This window comes from Bubalus bubalis, chromosome 5, assembly GCF_019923935.1.
Source record: "Bubalus bubalis isolate 160015118507 breed Murrah chromosome 5, NDDB_SH_1, whole genome shotgun sequence".
In the NCBI taxonomy this organism is placed as follows: Eukaryota; Metazoa; Chordata; class Mammalia; order Artiodactyla; family Bovidae; genus Bubalus; species Bubalus bubalis.
Genome location: NC_059161.1, coordinates 51022073 through 51034254, shown reverse-complemented (window position 1 = coordinate 51034254; position 12182 = coordinate 51022073). Strand labels below are relative to the sequence as shown.

General features: G+C 37.7%; 1 protein-coding gene across 18 annotated transcripts in view; it reads right to left on the bottom strand.

Moving 5' to 3' along the window:
- Positions 1–12182, bottom strand: part of CDC42BPA (CDC42 binding protein kinase alpha) — a 297113-nt gene that overhangs the window by 150679 nt on the left and 134252 nt on the right. The window lies entirely within an intron of this gene.

Genomic DNA, 12182 nt, shown 5'->3' with positions numbered 1-12182 from the left:
GTCAGGAAGCAACAGTTAGAACTGGACACGGAATAACAGACTGGTTCCAAATAGGAAAAGGAGTTCGTCAAGGCTGTGTATTGTCACCCTGTTTATTTAACTTCTATGCAGAGTACATCATGAGAAACGCTGGGCTGGAAGAAGCACAAGCTGAAATCAAGATTGCCAGGAGAAATATCAATAACCTCAGATATGCAGATGACACCACCCTTATGGCAGAAAGTGAAGAGGAACTCAAAAGCCTCTTGATGAAAGTGAAAGTGGAGAGTGAAAAAGTTGGCTTAAAGCTCAACATTCAGAAAACGAAGATCATGGCATCTGGTCCCGTCACTTCATGGGAAACAGATGGGGAAACAGTGTCAGACTTGATTTATCTGGGCTCCAAAATCACTACAGATGGTGACTGCAGCCATGAAATTAAAAGACGCTTACTCCTTGGAAGGAAAGTTATGACCAACCTAGATAGCATATTCAAAAGCAGAGACATTCCTTTGCCAACAAAGGTTCGTCTAGTCAAGGCTATGCTTTTTCCAGTGGTCATGTATGGATGTGAGAATTGGACTGTGAAGAAGGCTGAGCGGCGAAGAATTGATGCTTTTGAACTGTGGTGTTGGAGAAGACTCTTGAGAGTCCCCTGGACTGCAAGGAGATCCAACCAGTCCATTCTGAAGGAGATCAGCCCTGGAATTTCTTTGGAAGGAATGATGCTGAAGCCGAAACTCCAGTACTTTGGCCACCTCATGTGAAGAGTTGACTCATTGGAAAAGACTCTGATGCTGGGAGGGATTGGGGGCAAGAGGAGAAGGGGACGACAGAGGATGAGATGGCTGGATGGCATCACTGACTCGATGGACCTGAGTCTGAGTGAACTCTGGGAGTTGGTGATGGACAGGGAGGCCTGGCGTGCTGCGATTCATGGGGTTGCAAAGAGTCGGACACGACTGAGCAACTGATCTGATCTGATCTGATATCCATGAATACTTTATTAGTACATGTATATGCAATCATAACTATATTCTTTTCTGAATGTCTTTAAACTTTATAATTGATATTAAACTGTGTGTATCCTTTTGAAACTTGGTTTTAATCTAATACTATGTTTTTAAAATTTATCCATGTTGACACATATTGTTTTAGTTCATTATTTTAAATGCTATATGGAATATTTTCATACATGTAATTTACTTAACAATTCTCCAGATTATAGAATTTAAATTATTCCCAACAATTTTAGGTTGTTTTAGATTTTTATTTTGCTATTACATAAAATTCTGAGATGAATGTTTTTTACAAATACCTCCTTATACTCAAATAGGAACATTTCCCCACACTATCTAGAAGTGGAATTGCTATGAAAAGACAAGTATGTTTTTAATTTTACTAGCAGGATTACTATTAAAATTAAGACTTTTGTTTGTGATGAACAGGGAGGCCTGGTGTGCTGCAGTCCATGGGGTTGCAAAGAGCTGGACAAGGCTGAGCGACTGGACTGAACTGAACTGAATGGTCATCTTAGATTTTTCTTCAATAAAATGCTAATTAAAATCTTGTGCCTTTTTTTATATTGTATGTGTACTGTTTGTTTTTGGTTTATCTTCAGGAATTTTGTTTCCTCAAATTTACCTACATGTGTTAGAAATCTGTTCTCCCAGCATGTGGGCTTGTTCTCCCATATTGTTTAATGGATCTTTCTTATTCATAAAAAAGCATTTAATGATAATGTAGCCTTATAATTTATCCTTTTTTTTTTGTCTTTTTTCAGCTTTACGGGGACAGAATTGACAAGCAGTACTGCAATACATTTATAAGTGTACAAAATGATAATTAATTTGATATACACAACATTGTGAAAGGATCTTCACCATTTAGTTAACACATTCATCATCTCATCGAATATATTTACTTTTTTTGTGTGCGAACACTTATGTTCTACTCTCCTGGCAAAAAGATATTATCAACTATCATCATCATGCTATACATTAGCTCCTTGGATCTTGTACATCCTAAAACTTAAAGTTTGTACCCTTTTACCAAGTTCTCCCTGTTTCCCATACCCTCAGTCCCTGTCAACCACCACTCTACTCTCAAAATTTGCCTTTTTTGTCCTAAGGTAGCTCCCTTATCTTCTCCTCCCAGGAGTCATCAAGACAGTGTCCTATATTTTCTTTTAAAAGTTTTATTTTTCATTTCAAGTCTTTATTCTCCCTGGAATTAATTTTTGTTTTGTGTGAGATAAAGGCCACACTATATTTCTTTTTGTCCCAATACCATTTATTGAATGACATCCTTTTACCACTGATTCTTAATAGCACCTAGGTCATAGATCAAGTGGATCTATTTCAGGACTTTCCATGTAATTTCAATGAACAGTCTTTGGAACAAAAGGGAGCCTATTAACAGGACAACAGGCATGAATTGGAACTGTCATAGGCAAACAGAGGTAGGGCCGCCCTATCTATATGCCTATACTTAGACTAATATCACACTGTCTTTATCGTGACAACTCTATATGACCTCTCTATACCAGGAGATCATGTTTTTAAATTGCCATGGCTCTTCCAGATAAATGCTAGAATTAGCTTAGTAAGTTCTATAAAACATATTGAGATTTTGATGGGAATCACAGTGACTTTGGGCTTCCAGGGTGGCGCAGTGGTAAAGAATCTGCCCATCAATGCGGGAGACACAGGTTCAATCCCTGGGTCGGGAAGATCCCCTGGAGAAGGAAATGACAACCCACTCCCATATTCTTGCCTGGAAAATCCCATGGACAGGGGAGCCTAGCAGGCTACAGTCCATGGAGTTGCAAAGAGTCAGACACGACCTAGCAACTGAGCACAGCACAATGACTTTACAGAGTAATCTGAAGAGAAATGGTATCTTTGCAATATGACTTTTCCCATCCATGTATCAATTAACACTATAGGCACATTATATCTTACTTAATGTATATAGACACATTATATATTAGTTACAAGTCTTCTTTTATGTCCTTCAATAATACTGATTATTTTTTCACAGAGAGCTTTCCCATCTTTTGTTATCAATAATCTTACGTACTTATTGTGAATACAATTTTCTTCATAGAAGCATTCTCAATTTGCTTCCAATTTTAATGGGCATGTTTCTAATATTTCACCATTAAATATGATCTTTGGTTTAGATTTTTGGTAGAACCTCAATATTAAGAGAATTTCCTTTTACTTTCACATTGCTGAAAATATCAGGAATGGATATTCAATTCTGTTGTCATTTTTGGTATTTTCTTTTTTTTATTTTATTTTATTTTATTTTTAAACTTTACATAATTGTATTAGTTTTGCCAAATATCAAAATGAATCCGCCATTGTTTTTCTTCTTTAACCTGTTAATACAGTGTATTACACAAATAGATTTTTCTTCTTTTCATGGTCCTTTATTTTTAAAATATTTTTAATGGGAGGAAGACTGCTTTACAATGTTGTGTTGATTTCTGCTGTATGACAACACAAATCAGCCATAATTACAGTTATGTCTCCTCGCTCATGAGCCTCCCTCCGCTCAAATAGATTTTTTAATGTTGAAACTTCTTGCATCCTGGGATAAAACCTACATGGTCACACTTTTGTTTTAATGTGCCACCAGTCACTGAGTCTAGAATTCTATCATAAAGATACACTAGTAAATCATATGCCACTAAAAGAACATACTGACTACTATAATTTTAGAAGTGATTAAAAACTTTCAGAGATATTAAGTTTATCTTAGCATTGAAAATATATAATATATATGTTATTGAATTCAACTTTTATTTAAAACCTTACCTTTATATTCATAAGTGACATTGTTTCATGTAACATTCTCTTCTTGTACTATCCTTCTCAAGTTTTGTTGTTAAGGTTTTACTATAAAGTAAGGTAAATGGCCTTTCAAATTTTCAAATTTTCTAAAACAGTTTAAACAGGATTCAATTAAAAGTAAAGGACCAGTCTTCCATAAAACCATGTGGAGTAAAAGACTGTTCATAGCAGCTATATACATTAACAGTTCAAAACTGGAAAAAACTCAAATGACCATCAGCAGGTAGGTGGATAAACTGTCAGAAAAATAAACTGTCAGTGGAAGGCTACTCAGCAAGAAGGAAAGATCAAATCGGATGAATCTCAAAAACCTTATGCTGATCAAAGGACATCAGACCAAAAAAAAATATATGATGAATGACTCCATTTATAAGAAATTTCTTCTTAATTTGAATATGAGTCATACCATTTATCATTAATTAAAGCTTCTGTAATCTGTAATTTTCTTTATCTCCAAGGAAAAGTATTATTTGACTTAAAAAGAACACTTGACTTAAAACATTTAACTTTAAAAGAACAATATTATTTAAAATTCTAAGTCAAAATTAATATTTATAATGATATATTTTATGTGTAACAATTACTTATATAACTGTTATATATATAATTAACAATTATTCTATATTATTCTTCTTTATAAGAATAAAAAGGCATCCCAAAACAATGACCATATTAAAAGGGAAATATTCTATAGGTCATTCTTATTTTAACATTTCACTAGATTATCAGTACTACAGCATGATTATTATAAATATTATTCCTATAATAGTAAAATGGGATATAATAACATTAGTTAACCTTCAACGCAGCAGTTTTCAACCCTGGATGGACAACAAAATCAACTAGAGAGGTTGCACCTACGTGTACTTCAGTCCCAGTCCAGAAACCACAATTGGATTATTGCACAGGGATTGATTACTGAGAACTAACTACTCATTTAGGACACATGTCTCTCCTTTCATCAACATCATGTCAGTGTCTCCCATCTGGTTCCTTTTCATCATTTATACAGGTTGGGGATGTAGGCTCTCACATATGAATGCTTTCATTTCCTGGTCTTCCTAATCCTCCTCTTTATACACCAATATACAAAAAAATTAGCATACTGTATTAAAACATTACAACTAAAATGTTTATTAAAATTGTATCATAATTTTGTCAAATACATATTACATCAGGAATAAAGAAAAGGAAACCAACACTGGTAAAATTATGTCACAAACTGCCTCTTTGTTAGTCATACATTTGAATTTTTAATAGGAATATTAATTTGAAGCTTACAACTGAAAAAAGTTATTCATAACATTCTGTCGATAACTTTTCTCAAACTTATCTTTCCCAACAGTGGCTGCCCAAATTCTAATCTTTTTATTGATCCATATCCTTCAAGAAACCATCTAGATACAATTAACAAGAGGAAACAAGTGAAAATGACAACTCACACCTATAGTGTAACTCAAAGAAAGTCTACCAGGAAATTAAAATCGTTTCTAATTACAGAAATAAATATTCAAATCCAGCAGACCAAACTCTAATATGCACGTGGAAGCAAGACATAGGAAAGAGACTATGGGAAAAAGACGAAAAGAACAGGGAGTCCAGGGATGATAAAATGTGGATTAAACTACTACCCACGGTATCATTGAAAGAAAAGTCCTAATAAGCATGATATGCGTGTGCATGCTAAGTTGCTTCAGTCATGTCTGACTCTTCAAGATTCTGCAGACCATAGCCTGCTAGGCTCCTCTATCCATGGGGATTCTACAGGCAAGAATACTGGAGTGAGTTGCCATGCCCTCCTCCAGGGGTTCTTCTAGACCCAGGAATCAAAAGCACGTCTCTTGTGTCTCCTGCACTGGCAGGTGGGTTCTTTACCACCAGCAATACCTGGGAAGCCCCTTATTAAGCAGGGGGTAAGATGGAACAAAGGGGGAAAATGAGTAAAAGGTACATGGGATCTTTTTGAACTGAGTGCAATTTCCTGTGAATCTAAAATGGTGTCAAAATAAAAAGCTTCTTTTTTTAAGGCCCAACCCTGAAAATTACCTTGAGAAAATTTATGGGCTTATTATTTTATGCTCCTTATTGTTGTGTTATATATTAACATAATCATTTTAACACATATTTATATTGTACTTAAACAAAATATCACTAAGGAGAAGAACCTAAAACTGTGTAACAGTCAATGGTATATGATTTTCTTTCATCAGTGGACCTCCTATGACCTTGTCCCTCCCAGCTCAGTCATTTCTCACATTCCCTTTTGCCCATGATCTTTTTTTTTTTTTAATTTTATTTTATTTTATTTTTCAACTTTACATAATTGTATTAGTTTTGCCAAATATCAAAATGAATCCGCCACAGGTATACATGTGTTCCCCATCCTGAACCCTCCTCCCTCCTCCCTCCCCATTCCATCCCTCTGGGTCGTCCCAGTGCACCAGCCCCAAGCATCCAGTATCGTGCATCGAACCTGGACTGGCCAAGATCTTTGCCTCCACTCCTCTAGTTGAAATCCCAACTGGCCAATTGCCAGCTCCTAAACTGCAGAATAACTGCTTTCTCTTCTGAGAACAGCCTTTGACACTACAGGTACACCTCAGAAATATTACAGGTTAGGTTCCAGACCATTGCAATCAAGCTTATCAGCAATAAAGCAAGTCACGTGAAGTTTCTGGTTTCCCAGTACATACAAAATGATGTTTGCACTGTACTGTAGTCTAGTGAGTCTAGCATTATGCTGTAGTCTAGTATTATGTCTTAAAAAAACAATGTACATACTTGAATTTAAAAATGCTTTATTACTTAAGAATGATAACAATCATCTTCCAATGCAAGGCTGCCATAAACTTTCAATCTACAAAAAGCATGGTGTATTGACGTATAATAAAGCAAAACACAATTAAACGAGGTGCTCTTCCTATATTCCCTCCACATGACCTCACTTGCTAAACTCTATAAAAACTCCCTTTTTCCTAAGGCAATGTCTAAGTCAGCTTGGGCTGCCGTGACAAATACCATAAACTGGGTGGCTTAAACAAAAGAAATTTATTTTCTCACAGTGCAAGAGGTTGGGAAGTCCAAGATCAACGTCCAGCAGGGTTTGGCTTGCAATTAGGACTATTTTTCTGGCATGCAGATGGCTGCCCTCCAGTTGTGTCCTCACACAGCCTTTCCTTGGTGTGCTCACAGACTGGGGGAGAGGGGAGTGCACTCTGCTACCTTCTTTCACTAATCCCATCATGAGGACCCTATCTTAATGACATCATCTAACCTAATTACTTCCTAAAGACATACTGGGGACTAAGAGCTTCATCATATGAACTGGGGCTGGGGGAACACATCCTCATTCTATGACAAGCAGTATATTCCTTGAAAGCGTCTCATGCCCTAGCACTACGAATAAAGGCTTATTTATGCTTAAAAGTGAAAGTGGCTCAGTCATGTCCCACCCTCTGCAATCCCATGGACTGCATGTAGCCTGCCAGGCTCCTCTGTCCATGGGATTCTCCATGCAAGAACACTGGAGTGGGTAGCCTTTCCCTTCTCCAGGGCATCTTCCCAACCCAGGGATGGAACCCAGGTCTCCTGCAATGCAGGGGTATTCTTCACTGTCTGAGCCAACAGGGAAACCCAAGAATACTGGAGTGAATAGCCTATTCCTTCTCCAGGGGATCTTCCTGACTCAGGAATCGAGCCAGGGTCTCCTGCATTGCAGGCAGATTCTTTACCAGCTGAGCTGCAGGGAAGCCCTAACATTTACCTAATCAATTTTCTTCTACAGTTTTTATTAATCACTTAATCAGCTAACAACTGAATAATCACTATGTACCACAGATTGTGTTTGGTGCTAGGGTTACTGAATATATATCTGAGATTAACCAAAGTATTTCCACTGCTAAAATTAAATGGTGAGAAATAGCAGGAAAACAGCAAGTTAATGGGAAAATTTATCTATTTTAAAATATCATATAATTATTTACATAAGATGCTAATGAGTAATCAAATAGTTTGACAGACTTTTCTTTTTAATAAGTACATGATGATACTGTAGTTTTTATATACACACAATAGTCATATTTGTTGATAATAAAATGGTTCCTACTTTATATAATGGAGTAAGATATATCAATATTTCATGATGTTCCACAAAGTTCACTTAACACCTATCAGAACTCTGTGTTGGTTTCAGATACCATGAAGCAGAAGTGAGACCAAATGAGCCCAAACCCAGCATGTTCTATTTTACAATGAAATCAGCCACCAACTTGCAAGAAAATGGCTAGCCATATTCTGCATTCTTCTGGCTGAAGTTTCTTCAAATAATTCTCAAACATATGGTACTACTGAAACAATATAAAATTACTTTAAAATGTATTTATACAGTTATGTTATCTAGGCACTTCTGTCTTCATCAGAATCCGTTTCAAAACTTACACTTACTCACTTGACTGCTTTTGATAAATCCAAAATCATATTGTAAAAATCAACACATTTCTTGAAACAAGTAATTAAAGCACAAAAATAATCACTAATGACCGTCATAGATTTTTTTCCTGGATCAGCAAGTAGAACAACTAATTGCCATATACTAAAGAGAGGCTCAAAATGAAAAGCATAAAAACAAGATGCAAAAATTCAGAGGGATATGCCTACCAAAGCCTGGTATACTTGTATTTTACAAAACAAAGTTAGTTTCGAGGCAAAACAAAAGCCTTCTTAGTGATAAAAAGAAAACTATTTCACCAGTAATATATAACAAGTAAATCTGTGATACTTTACTTTCTTAGGGGAAGAGGACATGAAGGAGGATGATGGTTCAGTTCAGTTCAGTCACTCAGTCGTGTCTGATTCTTTGTGACCCCATGAAGCGCAGCATGCCAGGCCTCCCTGTCCATCACCAACTCCCAGAGTCCACCCAAACCCATGTCCATTGAGTCAGTGATGCCATCCAACCATCTCATCTTCTGTCATCCCCTTCTCCTCCTGCCCACAATCTCTCCCAGCATCAGGTCTTTTCCAGTGAGTCAGCTCTTCGCATCAGGTGGCCAGAGTATTGGAGTCTCAGCTTCAGCATCAGTCCTTCCAATGAATATTCAGGACTGATTTCCTTTAAGATGGACTGGTTGGATCTCCTTGCAGTCCAAGGGACTCTCAAGAGTCTTCTCCAACACCACAGTTCAAAAGCATCAATTCTTCGGCGCTCAGCTTTCTTTATAGTCCAACTCTCATATCCATACATGACCACTGGGAAAATCACAGCCTTGACTAGATGGACCTTTGTTGACAAAGTAATGTCTCTGCCTTTTAATACGCTGTCTAGGTTGATCATAGCTTTTCTTCCAAGGAGCAAGGATCTTTTAATTTCATGGCTCCAGTCACCATCTGCAGTGATTTTGGAGCCCAAGAAAATAAAGTCTCTCACTGTTTCCATTGTTTCCCCATCTATTTGCCATGAAGTGACGGGACCAGATGCTGTGATCTTAGTTTTCTGAATGTTGAATTTTAAGCCAACTTTTTCACTCTCCTCTTTCACTTTCATCAAGAGGTTCTTTAGTTCTTCTTCGCTTTCTGCCATAAGGGTGTTGTCATCTGCATATCTGAGGTTATTGATATTTCTCCCAGCAATCTTGATTCCAGCTTGTGCTTCATCCAGCCCAGCACATTGCATGATGTACTCTGCATATAAGTTAAATTAGCAGGGTGATGATATACAGCCTTGACATTCTCCTTTCCTGATTTGGAACCAGTCTGTTGTTCCATGTCCAATTCTAACTGTTGATTCTTGACCTGCATACAGATTTCTCAAGAGGCAGGTCAGATGGTCTGGTATTCCCATCTCTTTAAGAATTTTCCACAGTTTGTTGTGATCCACACAGTCAAAGGCTTTGGCGTAGTCAATAAAGCAGAAACAGATGTTCTTCTGGAACTCTCTTGCCTTTTTGATGATCCACCGAATGTTGGCAATTTGATCTCTGGGTCCTCTGCTTTTCCTAAATCCAGCTTCAAAATCTGGAAGTTCATGGTTCACGTACAGTTGAAACCCGCCTGGGAGAATTTTAAGCATTACTTTGCTAGTGTGTGAGATGAGTGCAATTGTACGGTAGTTTGAACATTCTTTGGCATTGCCTTTATTTGAGATTGGAATGAAAACTGACCTTTTCCAGTCCTTTGGCCACCGCTGAGTTTCCCAAATTTGCTGGCATATTGAGTGCAGCACTTTCACAGCATCATCTTTTAGGATTTGAAATAGCTCAAATGGAATTCCATCACCTCTATTAGCTTTATTTGTAGTGATGCTTCCTAAGGCCCTCTTAACTTCACATTCTAGGATGTCTGGCTCTAGGTGAGTGATCACAGCATCATGGTTATCTGGGTCATGAAGATCTTTTTTGTATAGTTCTTCTGTGTATTCTTGCCACCTCTTCTTAATATCTTCTGTTAGGTCCATACCATTTCTTTTATTGAACCCATCTTTGCATGAAATGTTCCCTTGGTGTCTGTAATTTTCTTGAAGAGACCTCTAGTCTTTCCCATTCTATTATTTTCCTTTATTTCTTTGCACTGATCACGGAGGAAGGCTTTCTTATCTCTCCTTGCTTTCCTTGGAACTCTACATTCAACTGGTATATCTTTTCTTTTCCCCTTTGCCTTTAGCTTCTCTTCTTTTCTCAACTATTTGTAAGGCCTCCTCAGACAACCGTTTTGCCTTTTTACATTTCTTTTTCTTGGGGATGTTCTTGATCACTGTTTCCTGTACAATGTCACAAACCTCCGGATGATGGTATGACTGTATAATTCTTCCCTCCTCATCTCACCTTCCTACCAGATGCAGAGTCTCAGCCCCAGGGCTACAACTGTAGGTGCCAAAAGCAAGGATAATTCCTAAGAAGAAATTCTAGCCTTTAAACCTTAATGTCAGTATTCCCAAGGACTTGGTAGGGTGAGCCATGCCATCTTCCCATCTGGTAAAGCGGAGGCTGGCGGGGAATACTGTTGGGTTGTTTGGTCATTCAGATAGGTATTTCTGTATTTATGCAACCCTACACTGCATCAATGCATTGGTATGGAGGCACCTGCCAGTACTGCTGTTGTCAATCTGGACCAGCACAGGGTCAAACCTAACATTTTTCCCAAAGAACCAAAAGTTTGAGCAAGAATAAGTGACAAATGGAGAGAAGGAAAAGTAATAGCTAAGGATAAAAGTATAAATAAATGGATTATGTAATAAGGGGAATCCAATAGTATATTGATGCTCTGTGAGAGACTTAGAGCAAGAGATGGTATTGTCTCTTAGCTCAATTGCACCAGATACCACAAGGGGTGAAGCCATATGTTGCTGAAACAACTTCCTGCTTTTGGCACCTGGCATCGTCAAACAGAATTCTGCAAACCTGAGTGCCATTGTTCTGGAAGACAATTTAGTCATATGACATGATGATGGACTTTATGGTTGCTAAGTCAGTTGGACCCTGGTAACACGCCAGGATCTTCTGACTCACCATATGGTGTTAACACTGGCCTTGCTGGTAAGATTAAATCACATTACGTAGGTCTTTTGATAATACTGATATTAATAAATAAGCATATCAGAAGATTTAGTTAAAGCCTCCTCAGGATATAATAAAATGATCAGCCGGAGAAAGAACTCAACTTTGCTAACCCTCAACTAGTTTCTATGCTAAACAGTTCTCCACAAGTTCATCATATGGTACAAATAACAGATCAAAGGGGGAAAACAAGTAATTAACATAGTAGTACAAAAATATGAAGGCCATCTAATATGGCCTTATTAGATGAATTACTGGTTTCTTTAAATTTATCCCTACTGAGCTCCTCCAAATGACAGACATACTCACAATGGAATTATTGCTCTGTTTATTATATAAATGTTACACTAAATCTAAGCACCCCACCCCACCAAATATGACCCTTTTGTTGTAAAAGACCCTTGGCTAAAGGCCAGGAAGTCGCCTGTGCACTGAAGAACTAATCTCACCCAAAGAGATGTCTGGCTTTTGCTGCAGCTACTGGTAGGTGACCTCTAGGTCCTTGGAACATCATACCCAATAGGGCATCTTTGTCTGGGGCCTTGGGCCACCAAACAGATTAACAATGTAATTCATGTTGATGTAATTTGTTTGGTCCATGTAGTATCACTTTTATCTTTGAAAGGGACTGGAAAGTATCATCTCAACTGCAGGAGAGGGCTGGAGACGAAAGGTCAGTCGTATAGGCAATATGTGATTGAGCAGTCCCCCAAACTCTGGAAACCAAACGCTCAGGTGAGTTTCTGCAATTGGCAGTACTCCACTTGTACTGTCACATGGACGCCAGGGAAGT